We start from the raw sequence: 22812 nt of genomic DNA on the forward strand, positions 1-22812 counted from the left end.
TTGTAATTACACTTTAGTCATCTAGTCATTATCAAATTATTAGTAAACCAATTCTCACCTCAGTATCAACAACGAGGCAGACTGCAGAGCTTGATGCAGGAGAGCCTTTGACGCCTTGGCCAATTTTGGCTGATTATGCGTTGAATAGACATCAACATCCCAAGGCTCTTGAACAGTTCATGCCTAAATACACACACAGGCCGCGTTTACACAGGCAGTACAACTCTGATATTCTTTTCCCCTATTGACAAATCCGATCATCTCCGATAAAGATTTGATGTGAAAAGATCTGATGTGATTGGTCAAAAGACCAACTAGTGGGAAAAAGATCATAAATGGACTGCCTGTGTAAACGCGGCCATAGAGACACACAGACACAAAGACAAACACACACAGGATTACACACGGACACACGGACACACACACCATGCTGGAGGGGATACTGTTATTGAAATACTCTGTCCCAAACCTCTTCAGTATCCTGACACATCCAAAATAACACCCTACTCCCTATATACAGTATTTAGTGCACTACTTTTGACCAGGGCTCATAGGGCTCTGGTCAAAATGTGTGCAGTATATAGGGAAAAATGTGCCATTTTGGGGCTCAGGCATTGTCCTCAGGGGTGAATTGATTTGGAGGTCCTCAGTACACAACAACATCCCAGATAGAGTCTGAAGATGGGCGATTCCACACCAGCAGGAGCGAAAAAATATTTTAAGTATCTCAGATTGTTCTGGCAATTCTCTCATATAAACTTCATTGAGAGAAAGGATGCTTGACATGCTTTTACCTACAGTATCAAATCAAATCTAACCAACAGTGCGAAAAAGGTATTAGGTGAGCAATAGGTAAGTAAAGAAATAAAAACAACTGTAAAAGAGACAGTGAAAAATAACAGTAGCGAGGCTATATACAGTAGCGAGGCTATAACAGTAGCGAGGCTATATACGGGCACTGGTTAGTCGGACTGATTGAGGTAGTATGTACATGTAGATATGGTTAAAGTGACTATGCATATATGATGAACAGAGAGTAGCAGTAGCGTAAAAGAGGGGTTGGCGGGTGGCGGGTGGCGGGTGGCGGGACACAATGCAGATAGCCCGGTTAGCCAATGTGCGGGAGCAATGGTTGGTCAGGCCAATTGAGGTTGTATGTACATGAATGTATAGTTAAATTGACTATGCATATATGATAAACAGAGAGTAGCAGCAGCGTAAAAGAAGGGTTGGTGGAGGGCACACAATGCAAATAGTCCAGGTAGCCATTTGATTACCTGTTCAGGAGTCTTATGGCTTGGGGGTAAAAACTGTTGAGAAGCCTTTTTGTCCTAGACTTGGCACTCCAGTACCGCTTGCCATGCAGTAGTAGAGAGAACTGTCTATGACTGGGGTGGCTAGGGTCTTTGACAATTTCTAGGGCCATCCTCTGACACCGCCTGGTGTAGAGGTCCTGGATGGCAGGCAGCTTAGCCCCGGTGATGTACTGGGCCATACGCATTACCCTCTGTAGTGCCTTGCGGTCGGAGGACGAGCAGTTGCCGTGTTGCAGCTGTAGAACCCATGCCAAATCTTTTTAGTTTCCTGAGGGGGAATAGGCTTTGTCGTGCCCTCTTCACGACTGTCTTGGTGTGTTTGGACCATTCTAGTTTGTTGGTGATGTGGACACCAAGGAACTTGAAGCTCTCAACCTGCTCCACTACAGCCCCGTCGATGAGAAAGGGGGGCGTGCTTGGTCCTCCTTTCCCTGTAGTCCACAATCATCTCCTTAGTCTTGGTTACGTTGAGGGTTAGGTTGTTATTCTGGCACCACCGGGCCAGGTCTCTGACCTCCTCCCTATAGGAGGAGTATGCATGCCTCCTGTAAGACTCTATTATCTGTAAACTGTACATGATACAGACAGCATATTGGTGTCATTATAGTCCTTTTAGTGTGCACTAACATATGGAGTATGTCTAGATTCAGAAACACATTGTTTCACATGAACATTAAAAATATTAATATGAATATCTCAAAACTACCCTTTTGATTTTTTTAAATTTTAAGACATTTTGTTGGGAACAATATACTCTACAAGTACATCCAATTTCAAGAGTGGGCTCTCTGCTAATTCTGAAGTTCGGATTCATTTTTTGAGCACCACCAACACTGAATGTTAAATGTATTCAATGGGAACTCCCTCTGCTGGTGATTTGCTGAATGTGCAATCCTAAAGGAGGAATATGATTGGTTAATGACATGTAATGCCAATCAGTGGAGGCTCCTCAGAGGAGGAAAAGGAGGACCATCCTCCTCAGTGAATTTTATTTAACAAAAAATGTGAACCATTAAAAAAAATTATCCTTTTTAGAAAAAACTATACTAAATATATTCACGTTACCAAATCATTGATTTAAACACACTTGCAATGAAGGTCTACAGTAGCCTCAACAGCACTCTGTAGGGTTGCACCATGGTGTAGCTGGAGGACAGCTAGTTTCCGTCCTCCTCTGGGTACATGGACTTCAATACAAAACCTATGATGCTCATGGCTGTCACCCTCTTCCATAGACTTACGCAGTAATTATGACAACTTCCCGAGGACATCCTCCAACCTATCAGCTCTTGCAGCATGAACTGAGATGTTGGCCACCCAATCAAAGGATCAGAGAATGAATCTAGTACTGAAAGCATAAGCTACAGCTAGCTAGCATTGCAGTTAATAACATGTGGTGAGTAGTTGACTCAAATAGAGAGAAAGACAATAGTTGAACAGTTTTGAACAATATCCATTTCTTTAAAAAAAAATCTCTTTCACTTAGCTAGCGAATGCAGCTAGCTAGTTTAGACTACTCAAACACCCGGCTCAAACAGAGAGGGATGCTAGGTGAAGATGCGAGAAGTAATTATACAATGAGCAAAATGATCATGCTTGTATGTGGCTGCTATGAAAGTGAACTGTGTTTGCGTGTAATCAGGGGCAATGTTCCCTCCAAAACATTTTTTTTGCTGAGCACAAACTTGAATGTTGCGACAATTTCGTGCAACTTCCGGCACGTGTTTACTGTGAACACTGAAGCTGTACGTGTTTTAATTGACTGTTGAAACAGTGGCCATGTAGGCTACTGTGGCTATTCGATCATAATGTTGTCCTACCAGACTGGCCTACTGTGGAAATAGGGGTTCTATCATTCAGCCTACAGTAGCAGCCAATGTGTGGTGTTTACACTTTTGGAGAAAAAAAACATGCTGGGCTTGACATTAACCTGTTTATCCACTTGTCCTTCAGACAAGGATGTGACTGAACATTTTGTACTGTTGTTTGATGCAAGAAACCACTTATTCCCATACTATTATTGTTATGCGGCGCGACACAGGAGAACCCAAAAGAGCAGACTCAGATAAGGAAACAGGGATGAATGAACCAAAATATGTATTGTTGCACAGAGAGATATGGAGTGCAGATCCAGGGTAGCTCGGATGAGTTGCATTAAAACCAGATGTGGAGACTGAGGTTGGAGTTGGCTGAGTAGAACAGGGTAAACAGGTCCTGAGGGGAATCCAAGGTTGTGGTGGTGAGTGATATCCAGAGCAAGGTAGTTGGGTGGTGAGATGTGGAACAGGAGACAGGAGCCAGAGACAGAGCATTAACTGCAATGAGCGGACAAACGGTGTCAGGCAGGGAAACAGGCACAGCAGAGTAACTGGATCTTCAGTACTAATAAATGGCTAGAATCATGAACTGACTGAGCAGAGATTACGATCTGGCAGAGTGGAAGTGGCAGAACTTGTAGAGTATTTGTAGAGGTCTTGATTATGGAACGAGTTGCAGCTGGTAGGGATCTGCTCTGACTCCAGCACACCTGTCTCCAACCACACAATCACAAGAGAGGGAGAGGGAGAGAAAGAGACAGAGCGTGTACAGGGGGAGTAACTGTAGATCAAGAAGACACCGGATGAACACCAGAGGGCGTAGCAGGAGCAGATGTGACAATTATTACAGAGAATCCGGCAAATTATGCTACCCTCTGCCTATTGGCTACTAAGCTTATTCAAGCCTGTCTCAAAATACAATACTTCCCCTTTAAGACATAGAACAAAGCTCTTTTCCTGACTCGCTTTTCAAAGATGGCTAGAAATGTACACATTTTGTGCTCTTGTAGGAACTCAAGTAAAAGTGAAAGTCACCCAGTAAAATACTACTTGAGTAAAAGTCTAAAAGTATTTGCTTTTAAATATACTTAAGTATCAAAAGTAAATATAATTGCTAACACACAGTGCATTCGGAAAGTATTCAGACCCCTTAACCTTTTCCACATTTTGTTATGTGAATGTGATATTTACATTTTTATTTTTAATACATTTGCAAACATTTCTAAAAATCTGTTTTGCTTTGTTATTATGGGGTATTGTGTATAGATTGATGAAGGGAAAAAACGATTTAATCCATTTCAGAATAAGGCTGTAATGTAACAAAATGTGGAAAAAGTCAAGGGGTTTGAATGCTTTCCGAATGCACTGTATACTTAAGTAACAAAAGTTAAAGTATAAATCATTTCAAATTCCTTAAATTAGGCAAACCAGACGGCACGGTTTTATTTTATTATGTTTATTTACGGATAACCAACACAGCCAACACTCAGACATAATTTACAAACAAAGCATTTGTGTTTAGTGAGTCCGCCAGATCAGATGCAGTAGGGATGACCATGAATTTTGGATGAATTGGACCAGTTTCCTGTCCTGCTTCAAAACGTAATGTGTACTTCTGGGTGTCAAGGAAAATGTATGGAGTAGAAAGTACATTATTTTCTTTAGGAATATGGTGCAGTAAAAGTAAAAGTTGTACAAATTATGAATAGTCAAGTAAAGTACAGATATATAGTACTTTAAAGTATTTTTACCTAACTACTTCACTCCACTGATAACTGGGCTAATAACTTACTAACTAGCAAAGAATATGAACAAATGAACATATGTGGCTAATTGCAAATATCGCTTTGATCTCAAAACAAACACATAATAATCGTGACCACTCATGCTGTAAAACAGTCCAGTTCAAAGTGAATGGCACAAATCCATATATGGCAATAGTCTATGTGCATGTAGGCCTACTGCAACTCTGATTGGTTATGGCACACCAGTCTGTGTAGAGTACAGGCCTGAGTCGTGCCTGTCAATGCAATAGAATCATACTCCGATGCGCTCTGCCTATAACAGAATATCTTGCATGGTTAGTTTTGCATAGTAAGTCTTGCATAGTTCGTTTTGTTTCGGTATGTTGCATTGAAAGTGGCTAGTATTGCGTTGATTCGATCACATTTCCCACAGTATAGGGAATTGATAGTGTTGATAGTGTTAACTAATGGGGAAATCTCTGGAAAGTTGAGTGAAATTAAATCTCCTGTTTCTCTGCGCGGGCTAGTATTTATTCTGCCCGCAGCTAGAGGGAACATTGATCAGGGATATATTCATTCTGCCAATTCTGTTGAAAAACATGTCTTAAACGGAAGCAAACAGAACGGGTCACAACTGTTGGACTAATGATTACACCCTAGATCAGCTAGATGCAGGCAAGAGTGTGCAAGGCGGTATTGAATGTGCCACAGTCTGTCACCTTAATTACTCAAATGTTTCTCTCGACCTGTGCACCTACGTTTTAAACGTTCAATCATTGGCTATGTTGTAGCAACCTCATTATGGGTACAGGGAAAGTTATCATGTAGTATCATGAGTATCATGTAGTAGCCTAAACCTATCGATGTTACATTGAGCTGGGTGAATGGAATATGAATGACAGTCATCCAATATGCTGTAATAGAAATAAGGCCATGCTCATTAAAAAAAATAATTGTCCTCCCTCATCTTAAACATCACCGACAGCAACTGATTTGTAAGTATAAAATGTCTGGTCTGGAGTGTGAAGTCATGAGCTCTGATGGTCGGTTACTGCGTAGCAACCTAGCGTTGCCAAAAGCCCTGGTCTGCCCTAGAAAGCCTATGTAAATTACGATCGGCAGAACAGCCAAGCAAAAAAAATGTTGACGATTGTTTTGGTCTCTAAAATTACTTTATTATGATCAAGTTTGATCCCCACTGTGAATTATTTTAAAGTTCGCTACAAATCGCGATATTTAATTAAATAGTGATCCATTCTGACTACTACATTTGTCTTCACACAGGACCACCTGCTGACACAGACCAATCATGGGCCGGCAGCCCACGATGAGTCTCCCGGTTGACTCTCAGGCAGGATGAAAGCGACTACATTGACCCTGATCCTTTGCTAGTTACAGCCACTTTCACCATGATCCTTAATGATTTTTGGGGTGCCATTCAGCACCATTCAGCAATATGGCATGCTTCAAATTAAAATACTTCCTGCTTCATGCGCCATCGGGAGTTTTCCATAGGAAAACGTCAACGCTACCACTATCTACTGATTTTATGATATAATGGTTCATATCACTCTGGAAATGTGATATGTTTGAAGAGTATATTGTTCCAAACAACATGTCTAAACATCAGCAAATTCAAAAAGGGTCGTTTGAGATACTCATTAGTAATTGTTTTAATGTTGAAAAATGAATGTGAAACATTGTATTTCTGAATGTAGACATACTCCATATGTTAGAGCGCACTATAAGGACTATAATGACACCAAGATGTCTGTATCATGTACGGTTCATAGATCGTAGGGTCTTACAGGAGGCATGTATAGGTCTGAAAAGGGCCTGGTAGGGCCACTTTCATCATGATTTGTGATACAAATATAAAATGTATCAAAAATGGTTTGTGATACAAATGTAAAAAGTATTTCAAGCATTCTTCCTCCCAATGAAGTTTCTATGTGAGAATTGACAGAAGAAAAAAAAAAAAATCACTGCTGGCGTAGAATCACCCAGATCTAGATGAATGATCAAACATGACGATGCAGCACCAACTTTGCCTCTTTGTCATCCAACAGAGAATACACACCGAGTGTACAAACCGTTAAGGACACCTGCTCTTTCCATGACAGACTCACCAGGTGAATCCGGGTGAAAGCTATGATCCACTTCAATCAGTGTAAATGAAGGGGAGTATAGGGCTGCTACGGTGACTGTATTAGTGCCAGACCGGCGGTCACGGGTCATGACAGCAGTCAAGTTCCATGTGACTGTTTAGTTACGTAATTAGAAGCTCTGATGCTGCTGATGGTCATTAGTGTAAGGATCGACGCTGGTAGAGATGAGAAGCAGGTACAGGGAGTGAACATTTAATGATCAACTCGAGCGCCAGAGAGGGAGAGCGGGACCAGGCGTGACAATTAGTAGCCTACCAAACTTGCTAACTGCCTGGTACTCAGCACTCTATTGTCCCTCCAATCACACTGATGTCAATGCAAATTTATTCAAAAATCAAGTACTTCATGAGAGCCCGTGAGCTCATGTTGCGCAACATTTCTATAGGCTATGCAACTGCGTGAGAAAACAGAGCTTGCCTTTCATGCAACTTTTTTCAAATCTTAATTAGAGTTGCATCATGCAGCCTTAGAATGTTACAAAAATCCAAACATATTTTGTATCACAAATGTTTAAAAAATTTTTTTACCTTCATTTAACTAAAGTTACATAACTCTAAATTAGCATATAGAAGGACCTGAATAGCGGCATATGCGCCCTCCCTCAAATCGTTTGGAGAAAATATAATTTCTATTTTATTCAGCTATGTTCAATTGTATTCTTCATATTATGAAATAATCTAAAATAATGGCATAAGCAAATCTTGTCTGCTAAATGAACTAGTGTAGCCCACAGCCATACGGCATAGCCAGATCAGGACCTAACATAAGGACAACTCAGGGTATGCTATTCTGTTCTTCTGAAATAGACAACATTTACTTCATATCATGTTACTCTAGACCTAGATTTATTAGATTTATTGTGATAGTGTGGCTATATTACATGGATTTATTAGACTTTTTCAAATGCATCAGTGGCTTGCCAGGAGATGTTATGTTAATTAACGTTCAATTACCGTGAGCCCGGCAGTTATTTGTTTGACAATCACCGGCTAACCAAATTTCATGACCGCCACAGCTGTAGGTGAGACAGGTAAAAACATTATTTTCAAACCTTGCAACAATTGCTTGTGTGGGTACCATTCAGAGGGTGAATGGGCAAGAGTTAAGATTTAAGTGTTTTTGAATGGGGTAGGGTAGTACAGTGCCTTGCAAAAGTATTCATCCCCTTGGCTTTTTTCCTATTTTGTTGCATTACAACCTGTAATTTAAATAGATTTTGATTTGCATTTCATGTAATGGACAGACACAAAATAGTCCAAATTGGTGAAGTGAAATGAAAAAAAATTTTAAATGGAAAATGGTGCGTGCACATGTATTCACCCCCTTTGCTATGAAGCCCGTAATAAGATCTGGTGCAACCAATTACCTTCAGAAGTCACATAATTAGTTAAATAAAGTCCACCTGTGTGCTATCTAGGTGTCACATGATCTGTCGCATGATCTTAGTATATATACACCTGTTCTGAAAGGCCCCAGAGTCTGCAAAACCACTAAGCGAGGGGCACCACCAAGCAAGCGACACCATGAAGACCAAGGAGCTCTCCATACAGGTGGACAAGTTGTGGAGAAGTACAGATCAGGGTTGGGTTATAAAAAAATATCTGAAACTTTGAACATCCAATGGAGCGCCATTAAATCCATTATTAAAAAATGGAAAGAATATGGCGCCACAACAAACCTGCCAAGAGAGGGCCGCCCACCAAAACTCACGGACCAGGCAAGGAGGGCATTAATCAGAGATAACCCTGAAGGAGCTACAAAGCTCCACAGCGGAGATTGTTGTATCTCTCCATAGGACCACTTTGAGCCGTACACTCCACAGAGCTGAGCTTTATGGAAGAGTGGCCAGAAAAAAGCAATTTCTTAAAGAAAGAAATAGCAAACAAGTTTGGTGTTCGCCAAAAGGCATGTGGGAGACTCCCCAAACATATAGAAGAAGGTACTCTGGTCAGATGAGCTTTTTGGCCATTAAGGAAAACGCTATGTCTGGCGCAAACCCAACACCTCTCATCACCCCGAGAACACCATCCCCACAGTGAAGCATGGTGGTTGCAGCATCATGCTGTTGGGATGTTTTTCATCGTCTGGGACTGGGAAACTGGTCAGAATTGAAGGAATGATGGATGGTACTAAATACAGGGAAATTCTTGAGGGAGACCTATTTCTGTCTTCCAGAGATTTTAGACTGGGACGGAGTTTCACCTTCCAGCAGGACAATGACCCTAAGCATACTGCTAAAGCAACACTCGAGTGGTTTAAGGGGAAACATTTAAATAATTTGTAATGGCCTAGTCAAAGCCCAGACCTCAATCCAATTGAAAATCTGTGGTATAATTTAAAGATTGCTGTACACCAGCGGAACCCATCCAACTTGAAGGAGCTGGAGCAGTTTTGCCTTGAAAAATGGGCAAAAATCCCAGTGGCTAGATGTGCCAAGCTTATAGAGACATACCCCAAGATACTTGCAGCTGTAATTGCTGCAAAAGGTGGCTCTACAAAGTATTGACTCATCTCTGTACCCCACACATACAATTATCTGTAAGGTCTCTCAGTCGAGCAGTGCATTTCAAACACAGATTAAACCACAAAGACCAGAGAGGTTTTCCAATGACTGGGTGTATTGATACACCATCCAAAGTGTAATTAATAACTTCACCATGCTGAAAGCTTTGCGAGGCTTTGGAAAACTTCTCTGGTCTTTGTGGTTGAATCTGTGTTAGACATTGACTCAGCAGTGAATTTCAATGTGACTTATTATGTAAACCACATTTTTACTCTTGAACTTATTTAGGGTTGAATACTTATTGACTGAAGACATTTCAGCTTTTCATTTTTTATTTAAAATATATATATATTTGAAAAACATAAATCCACTTTGACATGATGGGGTATTGTGTGTAGGCCAGTGACACAATATCTCAATTTAATCAATTTTAAATGCAGGCTGTAATACAACAAAATGTGGAAAAAGTCAAGGGGTGTGATTACTTTTTGAAAGCACTAGTCAATAGGGCAGGGGTCCCCAATTACATTCAGCCGTAGGCTGATTTGTCCATGAGCGGATGGTCAGGGGGCCGCAACATAGTTATAAATAATTTGTACACTGAAGATTTACCACAAAAATCCCAAACAGATATAGTATTTGACAAAAACAGAATAATATCAAACCTTTATTACATTGGGATATGATCACATATGCCTATTTATTATGCATGGGAATACTTGGGAACATATTTCCTAAATTAAAATCGCTTTCAGCTGATTTCCTGGGGATTTTACATTCTTTTATGTCCAACAACAACAACAACAACAACAAAAATTATATCATAAAACATTTTTTCACAGGAAACTTGGGGTTCCAAATAAAATCCCACATTGGCCGAAATTGGTCCTCGGGCCGCATATTGGGGATCCCTGCAATACGGTAATAGCTCCTCCTTGCGCTCTAATAGTCTAGGTGGAAATTCCACCATTTTGCTTACACCTATCCCACTGTATCAGATCTACAGTGCTTCTAAATCACCTACTCTATCTTTTGGGACTATTAAGAATGGGGAATATGCCTGTGTCAGCTGTGTCCGGCTTTAGTTGTTTAATAGAGATCTCTCAGAGCTACAGAACGCCTTTAAGACCCAAGTCATTTCGGAGTCTTTTGTTTAGTACAGCGTTTTGAAGTAAAACGAAACAGATTAGCAGTGCCCCTGAGATCTAATCTCTCTTTCAGACCAGCTTCAATTAACCAGCAGAAATACTGAGTCATATCGAAGTCTCCTTCCTCCATTTGGTCCCATGACTGAGGTCCAGCAGCACATTCATGCACATTCACAAGAGGAATTCTCCCTCGTGGGGACATTTCCCACATCCACATGAGGACAAAGGCTATATAAATTTTAGGGATTATGTTTAGGGTTAGGGTAAGGGGTTAAATTTAGGATTAGGGTTAGGAGTTAGGTGGCGTCCCGCCGAGTGTGTTCTAATTAAGAGATGGCTGCAGCGAGAGCGCCACGCTGACAGCTCCACCCCCACACTGCGCCACACACACACACACACACACACACACACACACACACACACACACACACACACACACACAACACACACTACACCTACACAAACAGACCTACCGGCATCACATACACCCACAGGAATGTTTGGAAATATACACACCAGAACAACCAATTTCCCTTTCAATTGAAAACAATGCAGCACGCACGCACGCACGCACGCATGCACGCACACACACACACACACACACACACACACAGCTACAGTACTGTACAAATTGCTGTGTTCACTCACCCTGCAGTGGAACTACAGACCTCAGGCTCTGCTCTAAAACCCCCAACCCTAGACGTCAGCCCCATCCATCCGTTGACTGAACACCCAGACTCAGGGCCATAGGCCACCATCATGCCCTTTCATATGCAATTTCCAACACCTCCTCCACCTCCTCCCTTTCATCCTTCTCCTCCAGGCAGCAACCCCATCGCTCTCCCTCGCCACGTCTGGAATCTATAAGGCCCACAACACTCTGTCATCATCCCCTCCTTTCCCTCGCCTTAGTCCGGAAGATTGCCGCTGTGGAAGGACTTTTATAAACAGCTTTGAGGGGCCTCATCGTGGGGACCCTTACTGTACAGAGAGAGACATGCCGCTTTCCTCCTGGCCTCTCCCCTTATCGCTGACACACAGGGCCAGGGCCAGTCCGCCTCTCAGCAAGCCCAGGATTTATCCAGGCTGCTATTAGCTTCCTAATCTGAGAAGCCACGGGCAGACGAAACGACACGCTGGAGCCCTGGAACTCTCCACATCCCTTTTCCCAGTGTCTGGTGTTGGATAGGCCAGCGGAGGCTGGCTGCGAAAGGCAATGTCACACCATGTAGGACAGCTCAGCCACAGCCTCATCCTCCAAGCCAAGACAAAAAGAGAATGCGAGCCAAGAAGGAAATCCAAAGAAACAGAAGAAGCCCAAAAGAGAATGATTCCAGACTGTGCGGATGTGACTCTAAACAGAGTTCATCAGTGCAACCCCCCATAAAAATAGACCATGTCCTTCTTTCCATTGCCTTGTTAGAGAAATGGATAGCACAAGCAAGTTTCATGCTACGTTTGTTCAATAATGGACGGGTGGGTTAATAGATATGGACAGACATTGTCTATGGCTGTTGCCTATATGTGCATCGCAAATGGCACCCTATTCCCTGCAATATGCCCTAGTCAAAAGTAGTGCACTATAGGGAATGGGGTACCATCCCAAATGCACAGATAGGCAATAGCCATAGACAATGTCTGTTTGAACACTTGCAGCAGGATCGTCGATGCGAAGATGAATCATGCGGCAGGTCCCTCTCAGTGCTGCAGAATTTAATATTTATTCATTCCCCTCTCTGATTCACTTCTTGGAGCGTCACTCCAGCTGCTCTTTACTGCAAATGTCACACCCAGTTGGTGTTCTAGTGTGAGGAAAAGGAGAGAGGAGGGATTGGAGGAGTTCCAGGCCCTAGGGAACAGTGACTGATTTGAGAACAGAATCTGCAGTTCAAGAAACTCTCTGTTTCTGACTTTGTATTGTACTAACCTCTCCACAGGTCACACACACACACCACACACCACACACACACACACACACACACACACACACCACACACACACACACACACACACACACACACACACACACACACACACACACACACACACACACACACACACACACACACACACACACACAACACACACACACACAACACACACACACACACACACACCACACACACACACACACACCACAGCCTTAGTATCTCTCTGCATCTCTCCCACGTACATTCTCTCTGACTCTCATCTTAATGGATAGCTCTGACAAGTCTTCCCTCAGTAATGGAGAGAGAGAGGGGGCAGTGTGTGTTGTGGTCTGTGTTGCGGTGTGTGTGTGTGTGTGCTCAGTTAGCCTCACTATGGGAGGGTTACAGACTAAATCCAGGCCCAGATAGGCTAATTTCCCTTCCACCTCAGCCCTTTCTCTTCTGATTATTCTGATGTGAGAGACAACAGTGAAGCTGGAGCGAAGCCGGACGCCCTGCTAGCAGGCAGCACCTCCCAGCACCTCCCAGCTCCTAGCTGCTACCAGTAATTACAGCTGACACATCACCCGCTCTCGCCCTAATCCCATCTCCCAGCATGCTCTCTGAGCACTGCTGACCTCACTGCTCAGCTCCCTGAGAATGTGTGCGGCAGACGTTGTTTGGCGGTGTGGGTGACACACGGCAGCGTCGGAAGGCGTTCCGCCACACCTGTCACATCCTGTGGAACACGACCAGTGTCAGAGCTGACATCACATTTGTTTCACCTAATGGGACCATGGCTTGAGCTCACATGAGACAGGTCCTGTGGGGAGGCATCTTCATCACTTCCTGTTTTGACACCACAGACGGCCAGCTGCAAACCCCAGGGTCAATACTCATTTGTCAAGGTGTCAGGACCCATTTATTTTTTTCCCCCTTCTAACTTTGGGATTTGAGGATTTTGTCACAGAATTTTGTCTACGGGTGAACTCTAAAAGTAAAACTTGGTTAGTGTGAATTTGTGGTCATATTAAGATTCACTTTCACTCAGACTGTAGAAAAAGAGCAGTGTTTTAGGCAGGGCTGTTACACTTTGCCTTTAATCTCTTTTGGTGACTGAGAGCTTCAACACTATTAAATCAAATAAAAAATGAGATTCCTGCAAGTATGATTTTAATGAATCAAAATGTAATTGAATCTGCACGACAAATTGAATTGGAAGGATCAGGTGTCAATTTAATTCTATATCCGTGTTTCAATCGGCAGCAGTATTTAATTAAGTACCTCTCTGTCCTTTTCCCAAGTAAGAGAGAGATATTATATTGGAGAAGCATAGAGTTACCTTCAGATATTTCCTACTTATTTTTATTCTTCTCAGTCAAAGTGGGTTTGGAGATTGAGCAGACATATTACCAAACAAATGAATAATACATTCTGTAGCCCTATTCCCCCCAAAAATAGCAGGCTGAAATAGAACCTATGCCGCTGATGATTGTCAACCCCTCTCTGGGCGATACTAACAGACAGACAGCGATTCTACTGTAGGTTGACATTATATATGTCTGATTATGTGTGCCAGTCCTGACTGAGAATAGCAGTCCATCTTCCATTTCGTATGATATGCTACGAATTACAATTAGTATGATATGATTACAATTCGTATGATATGTTACGAATGTGCAATACGTATGATATGTTACGAATTCCAATTTGTTGTGGCTGACATTAACTAGGTGTCTAGGTGGCTAACATTGCCTAGTCTCGGGGTTGGGGGTTAAGGTTGGGGGTTAAGGGGTTAAGGTTAGGATTAAGGTTAGGGTTAAGAGTTAGGATTATGGGTTAAAGTTAGGGTTAGCTAACAAATTAGCTTACCCTAACAAGTTAGCTAACAAGTAGTTGCAAAGTAGCAAAACAATTGTAAGTAGTTGCAAAGTTACTAATTAGCTAAAATGCTTAAGTTGTTCGCAATGCGATTTGAACACACAACCTTTGCGTTGCTAGTCGTTTGCATTAAACACCCACCCATCCTCTCCGACCAACCTTCCTCTTTAATTTTTGGGGCTACTGACTTATCTAACCATACCAAACATAACATATCATAGTAATTTAAGCATCACAGCTTTTCATTTACTATGTAACGTCTAAGCTTTGAGGCCAGGCTGGAACAATAATGAGTAGCGCCATGTCTGAGAGGGGGGCGGCTCTGTCATACCGGTACAGCATTTGTGTGTGAATGGGCGGTGGGATTTCAACATGGGGGGGAATTCAACATGGGCGGGATTTCATCATGGGCGGGATTTCATCATGTGCGTGATTTCATCATGCCACACAATATAGCATGTGTTTCCATCCAACTTCTTACTAACCTTCAAGAACCACTGTCCTTCATGGACAAGATCCATGACCCTAACCCTAACCCTAACCCTAACCCTAACCCTAACCCTAACCCTAACCCTAACCCTAACCCTAACCCTAACGACAAGATCTCGAGAACTCATCATGAAATGATTATAAAAAATTCAGCTAGCCTCTGTCTCCATCCAGGGATGAAGCCTCAGTACTAAAGTAGACGTTAAATATTGAGAGTGACACAACTTCAATTGAATATGAGCTTCTCATACAAAATTACCGTCAGACTATGAGCTGAAAGAGCGTGACGAGTCACGGGAGATCTGCTGAGGCAAGACAGACTTCAAAATGTTCAAGTCCAAAACAGATATTGGCCGCAATTTTCTTGATAAGGATCCTGTCTTTATTGTGTCAGCAGACTCCAGATCCCAAGTGTCAACTCATCTCGTGTCAAAACTAGCATAAAGGGTTTTCGACGATATCAAAGTCTCAACCTTTTATGTGATTGTTTGAAGTAGTCAGGTCTGTCTGCACTGATGTACTGTAGTCATGTTTTAACCCTGTGAAATGGGATATTTGAAGGTAAGGAAATCAGTAAGGCCTCAAAGAGGTGCACTCAACCTCAAGGAGCATGTCCACAACCCCTGTTCACTGCCAGGCAGAACCACTTTGTTTACACACACTACTACCACCACCAGTGCCAAGTCATATCCATTGAAATAGTGCTTTTACTTATTTTTGCGATTCAATGTTTCAAACATATTGCTCACCATATTTCTGCTGCAGAGGGAAAAGAGAGGGGCCATGAGAAAACAAGTGTTGGTCAGTCATGTAAAAAGTGCAACAAAAAGAATTGGCTTCCTATCCTATTTTGCCTTCAAAAACTTAAACCGAAATTCTTTGTTCGGTATTTGTTGTCCGTTTCAAATATGGGTCCGCTTGCTACATACTGTATCGGCTACTGTACTGTGTACAGTGTCATCTATATTTATGCAAGCAGCCGTATTAACAGTGGCAAAACTGGCTCTGAATTTCCCCATGGTTATACTGCGAAACCTGAAATTATAAACATATTTTCATTGATTCCGAGATGGGGGGGGGGGGGGGGAAKAAACCAAGTAAATAAGCTGAAAGAATTAGCTGACTCTGTTATTTTCCTTTTCAACATCAGAGGGATTTTGCTGATGTGGTTCAAAAGGAAATTTGTGTTTTCCATAGAATTGTGATGTCAGGCTTGGGAGTTTATCTTCCACCTCCACATGTGGCAGCCAGACAGGGCTGGATTCACACCGGATATTTTTTTGCAAGGAATACCATTTTCCCACTGGGCTAAAGACAGCCGTTCAACTGATTGTGGACTATTGATGACACAGCAACCTGCTCCTAAAGGCAGACGTAGGTGCAACCAGCTCAAAAAGGCTTTGTTTTGATTTCTACATGCACCTCCACTTAAATGGTGTGCGATAAAGGCAGACGTAGGTGCAAAAGTGCTTCATAAGTACACTTCCACGTTGCCTCATCAACATCTGTGAATGTAAATGGCAATCCTTTTTGATTCATGACAAATATACCTATCCCCTCTGGGCAAAGGTATGTTGAATCAAAAATCGGTCAACATATTCTTTCAACACACTGCCGTTGAATGTGAATGGATATGTTGGTTGAACTCGCCAAAAATGTGTCAATGTACAATCGTTTTAACTAGATTTCAACCACAAATCAACAACAGGATGACAAGAGTTGTTTTTTTTCATGATGAGCTAATTAAAATAGCCACCAATATCTGCCCGGGCGGTTTCCTCTCTGTTCTCCGACATGCTGTAGTGCGACGCCGTGTCCTCTAATATGTTCTTGGAATCAAACACTCACTTTAGCAACAGATACATGACAAATATAACTTTTTCCTGTCTGTTCCAGGAAGTAGTGTGACGTCTTGTTCTCTGATATTCTTCGAATCAAGCATTCAAAAAGATGTGAAAATGCAAGGAAGTGTAATAGACAATTATACAGCGAGCTCTGCAGGTATAATTTAGCGTATGATCTTTTCTGGGGCTCCAGGAGCCATACAGGGGAATCGATAATACAGTAGGTGGGAATATCAGGCATGGCCATCCTCCTACTGTCCTACTGGCCATCAACTGTTCCAGGAACAGTATCATTAGCTAAAGGTTCGGACATACAGTATGAGAGACCGTAAGTTTAAAAATCTATTCAAGTAGTTCCTGTTCCAATTATGTTCCTATCTTGGGACGGCTTAAGACCTTTTCAGTGGTGAAACATTAACTCTGTGAAATGAGTCCAATATCTCTCCAGACTTCATTCAAGAAGAAATGCCTCAACTCGAAACCCAACTATTGAATAATTAGAATTTCAATAATTTCATTTCTTTTCAATGACAAATTGCGTTGACTTTCACATATGAGACCAATTAAATGCAGAGCTCCCCTGGGTGAAAAAGGACGATTTGAATATATATATTTTTTTTTTTGATTTCACCTTTATTTAACCAGGTAGGCCAGTTGAGAACAAGTTCTCATTTACAACTGCGACCTGGCCAAGATAAAGCAAAGCAGTGCGACGAAAACAACAACACAGAGTTACACATGGGTTAAACAAACGTACAGTCAATAACACAATAGAAAATCTGTATACATGCAAATGAAGTAAGGAGGTAAGGCAAAAAATAGGCCATAGTGGCGAAGTAATTACAATTTAGCAATTGACACTGGAGTGATAGATGTGCAAGTAGAAATACTGGTGTGTAAAAGAGCAGAAAAAAACAAAAAAAACAAATATAGGGATGAGGTAGGTAGTTGGTTGGATGGGCTATTTACAGATGGGCTGTGTACAGCTGCAGCGATCGGTAAACTGCTCTGACAGCCGATGCTTGAAGTTAGTGAGGGAGATATGAGTCTCCAATTCGTTCCAGTCATTGGCAGCAGAGAACTGCAAGGATAGGCGGCCAAAGAGGTGTTGGCTTTGGGGATGACCAGTGAGATATACCTGCTGGAGCGCGTGCTACGGGTGGGTGTTGCTATGGTGACCAGTGAGCTGAGATAAGGCGGAGCTTTACCTAGCAAAGACTTATAGATGACCTGGAGCCAGTGGGTTTGGCGACGAATATGTAGAAAGGACCAGTCAACGAGAGCATACAGGTCGCAGTGGTGGGTAATATATGGGGCTTTGGTGACAAAACGGATGGAACTGTGATAGACTGCATCCAATTTGCTGAGTAGAGTGTTGGAGGCTATTTTGTAAATGACATCGCCGAAGTCAAGGATCGGCAGGACAGTCAGTTGCTGCGGGGGGTGCAGAGCTGTTGGCCAAGGTTGGTGTAGCTAGGTGGAAAGCGTGGCCAGCCGTAGAGAAATGCTTATTGAAATTCTCGATTATCGTGGATTTATCGGTGGTGACAGTGTTTCCTAGCCTCAGTGCAGTGGGCAGCTGAGAGAGGTCCTCTTATTCTCCATGGACTTTACAGTGTCCCAAAACTTTTTGGAATTAGTGCTGCAGGATGCAAATTTCTGTTTGAAAAAGCCTTAGCTTTCCCAAATGACTGTGTATAATGGTTCCTGACTTCCCTGAAAAGTTGCATGTTGCGGGGACTATTCAAAGCTAGTGCAGTGCGCCACAGAATGTTTTTGTGCTGGTCAAGGGCAGTCAAGTCTGGAGTGAACCAAGGGCTATATCTGTTCTTAGTTCTACATTTTTTGAAAGGGGCATGCTTATTTAAGATGGTGAGGAAGGCACTTTTGAAGAACAACCAGGCATCCTATACTGACGGGATGAGGTCAATATCCTTCCAGGTTACCCGGTCCAGGTCGATTAGAAAGGCCTGCTCGCAGAAGTGTTTTAGGGAGCGTTTGACAGTGATGAGGGGTGGTCGTTTGACCGTGGACCCATAACGGATGCAGGCAATGAGGCAGTGATCGCCGAGATCCTGATTGAAAACAGCAGAGGTGTATTTAGAGGGCAAGTTGATCAGGATGATATCTATGAGGATGCCCATGTTTACGGATTTGGGGTTGTACCTGGTAGGTCCCTTGATAATTCGTGTGAGATTGAGGGCATCTAGCTTAGATTGTAGGACAGTCGGGGTGTTAAGCATATCCCAGTTTAGGTCACCTAACAGTACGAACTCTGAAGATAGATGGGGTCAATCAATTCACATATGGTGTCCAGGGCACAGCTGGGAGCTGAGGGAGGTCTATAACAAGTGGCAACAGTGAGAGACTTATTTCTGGAGAGATGGATTTAAAAAAAATAGTAGCTTGAACTGTTTGGGCATAAACCTGGATAGTAGGACAAAACTCTGCAGGCTATCTCTACAGTTGATTGCAACTCCGCCCCCCTTTAGCAGTTCTATCTTGATGGAAAATGTTGTAATTGGGGGTGGAAATTTCAGAATTTTTGGTGGCCTTCCTAAGCCAGGATTCAGACACAGCTAGGACATCAGGTTTGGCGGAGTGTGCTAAAGCAGTGAATAAAGCAAACTTAGGGAGGAGGCTTCTAATGTTAACATGCATGAAACCAAGGCTTTTCCGGTGGCAGAAGTCAAGAAATGAGAGCGCCTGGGGACACACAGGGCCTGAGGTAACCTCTACATCACCAGAGGAACAGAGGAGGAGTAGGATACAGGTATGGCTAAAGGCTATAAGTACTGGTAATCTAGTGCTTTCGGAACAGAGAGTAAAAGAAGCAGACTTCTGGGCGTGGTAGGATAGATTCAGGGCATAATGCGCAGACAAGGCCATGGTAGGGTGCGAGTACAGTGGAGGTATACCTAGGCATTGAGTGACGATGAGAGAGGCTGCATCTCTGGAAGCGCCAGTTAAGCCAGGTGCGGTCTCCGCATGTGTGGGGGGTGGGGCAAGGGAGCTAACCGAGGAATGTAGAGCGGGACTAGGGGCTCCGCAGTAAAACAAAACAATGAGAGGTACCCTAAACAACAGTATACAAGGCATATTGACATTAGAGGGACGCATAAAGCAATCACAGATGTTGATTGGGAGGGCTAAGACAACAACGGGTAAACAGCTAAGACAACAACAACGGGTAAATGGCGATGAACAGGCAGAGAGGGTCAGTTAGCTACACACAGGGCCTGAGTTCGAGGCTGGGGCCGACAGATAAACAAAATGAAGTACCGTGTTAATGAACAGTTTAGTAGGCATCAGCTGTGTAGCCGAGTGATCATAGAATCCAATCAGCAGCAACGGACGTCAGTTTGAATATGTCTGTTGTATATGTCAGTTTGTCTGTTTCTCTGGCTGTCTGTCGATCGGAACTGTTGAGTCAGTCATGTTGTGAACATAGCAATTGATGACTGTAGGGGTTGCATCCCAATTGATAACCTATTCCTATTACTGTGCACTACTTTTAACCAGAGCCCTATTTGCCCTGGTCAAAAGTAGTGCACTACAAAGGGAATAAGGCGGTCCATTTGGGACGCATCCTAGCTCTGATGCTGAACCTGAGATGCTCTCAGTCCTTTAAGCTCTTCCACAGCCACATGAAACATGTCTGAGAGATACATGAATGTGTATGATGAGTCCGTTTGAATGCGATCACACAATTTACCCCCGCTGTATGTGTCTGTGTGGGCATTGTATGTGTTTGAGACGTGTGTCTGTATCGTCTGTGTGTGTATGTGTGTGTGTTGTCTGTGCGTGCGTGTGCGTGCGGTTGTAGCAGTTTGTATGTGTGTGTGTTTGCCTTTGGGAAGCTCTTAGAGCTCCATGTGTGTCTGGAAGCATGTACGTCTCCTCCATTATAATAAGACCTGCTTCTTCATTCACCTCCAGTCATTTTAGGTGTCAGTGTTTAGACATGACCTGAATCACAGAGCAGCGCCAGGAAGTCATTGGATGGCTTTGAAATGGGTTTGCCCCTGATAGAATCTCTGAGGCAGGTTAACTTTTAAAAAAGTGCCTTACAGGGTGCTAAAATGGCTTCTCGGTGAATGAGACAAGAAAGCAGCAGCTTCTCACCTTGCCGTCACGATATGGTGTGAATTGAACAAGCAGATATTACAACACAACATTAATTTCCTTTCTTCTGCACGTTACTTCCTGAGGACGGTGAATCTGATGAAAGTAATAACTCTTGGGACCTAGCCATGCTCTGACACGTTTATCGAGGAATAGATTGCCTCACATTCAAACAGGCTCATTCCACAACATTCACCCCACTCCTCCCCCACCCCCCTCCTCACGAAGGAAAATGATGCTGCCAGAGCCCGACAGCGATGCTATTTGTTTGGATCAAAGGTGAAACCGTACATTATCATAACGTGAACAAGTACCACAGCATGTTCAGTAGTATAATGGTTAAAGATTGTATTTGTGTCTGTCCTTGGCAATACATGTAATACCTTGTACTCAATCTTAGACACACAGAGGCCTACACACAGCGAACAACTAAACCCACTAGACAATAATCCAGCGCCATGGCAACTATGTAATCCTGTTTATTTTGAAGTAGCGCTCAGGGCGAGATAATGCTTCCACAGTAGATGATACATATTCAATAGCTCTCTTTGGCGACTGTGCACCCGTGGGATGTGTCCCGTCATTATTGGCACTCTCGCTCGCACTTCGCGTGCCAGTAACCCCTTGCGCTTCTCTCCCGGCAGCTGCAACTAAAGAGATCTCCTCTGACTCGTCATTTTTTATTTAAAAAAATGTATTTTGATGATTTACCGCAGCTGAATGTTCCAGTGTGGTTGCGTGGTACACTTTGAGAGCGGGGACCGGGCATCAAAGCGTAAACTGTATGCAAATTGATGGCATTATTTGCCAGCTAGCCTCATAATGGGATACTTGATGGGTTGAATAAATTGCAGTCACGCGGAACCTGCCGGTTTGGCTTGGTGCCGGGGAAATAAAGGTGACATGCAGAGGAAGCTGTACTCCACTCCCGGGAGGTTTTCCTTAAGTTAGTTATCATCAGGGAGCTCTTGGAAAGAAAAGAAAGAAAGAAAGAAAAACAGATAACAGCACTCATCAAGAACTACAATCTCTGCTTCTCAAGGTGCCTCCGAGATTTAACGCTTTACAAGGTAGCTACGTATAAAACCTTTGGATGTTCTGCACCAGTAGCTTCAAAGCACTTATTTGAAGTTTTCTTTAACTACTGAGTGTCAGAGTTGGAGTGGGAAGATGTTTGGTGTATGTCAAAGCTACCAGTGCTTCCATATTTTATTAATGTCCTGTTCTTTTTTTTTGCTCTGTTCCTGCTAATTTTGCTCACAGCAGAAAATGCAAAAGGAAAAGCAAAAAGCACAGTGAGAGAGAGAGTACTTTTTTCACTTGCAAAAAAACCGCTTCACTTTTGGATGAAAGGGTAACTTCTCTCTCGAAGATAGATCCACAACATGTAACAACATCGGTGATGTCGTGAAGGTAGTGTTGATGTAGTATTGTCGCATAAATAAATAAGAATCATCCTAAACGGGTCAAATCAAATCAAATTGTATTTATCACATGCGCCGAATACACTTTTACAGAGAAATGCTTGCTTAAGAACCTTTCCCAAAGATGTAGAGTTAAAAAATAATAATAACAAATAAAATAGTAACTAACGCAGGAGGACCAGTACCAGATCAATATGCAGATGTACGAGGTATTTGAGGTAAGTATGTACATGAAGGCAGGGTAAAGTCCAGATAGGCATCCAGATAGATTATAATGAGTAAAATAAAGAACAGAGTTGCAGGAGCAAATACGGTGCGTGTGTGTGTGCGTGTGCGTGTCGGTATGCCCGTCTGCATATGTAGTGTATGTGAATGTGTGAGGGTTTTGTGTGGGAGTGACAGTGTAGTGTGTGAGTGACTGTGTATACTGTATGGTGTGTAT

The 22812-nt window shown here is 42.8% G+C and overlaps 1 protein-coding gene across 2 annotated transcripts in view; it reads left to right on the forward strand.

The window, feature by feature from the left end:
- LOC111957531 (glutamate receptor ionotropic, delta-2) overlaps positions 1-22812 on the forward strand; it is a 705651-nt gene that overhangs the window by 116306 nt on the left and 566533 nt on the right. The window lies entirely within an intron of this gene.

This window comes from Salvelinus sp. IW2-2015, linkage group LG33, assembly GCF_002910315.2.
Source record: "Salvelinus sp. IW2-2015 linkage group LG33, ASM291031v2, whole genome shotgun sequence".
Lineage (NCBI taxonomy): Eukaryota > Metazoa > Chordata > Actinopteri > Salmoniformes > Salmonidae > Salvelinus > Salvelinus sp. IW2-2015.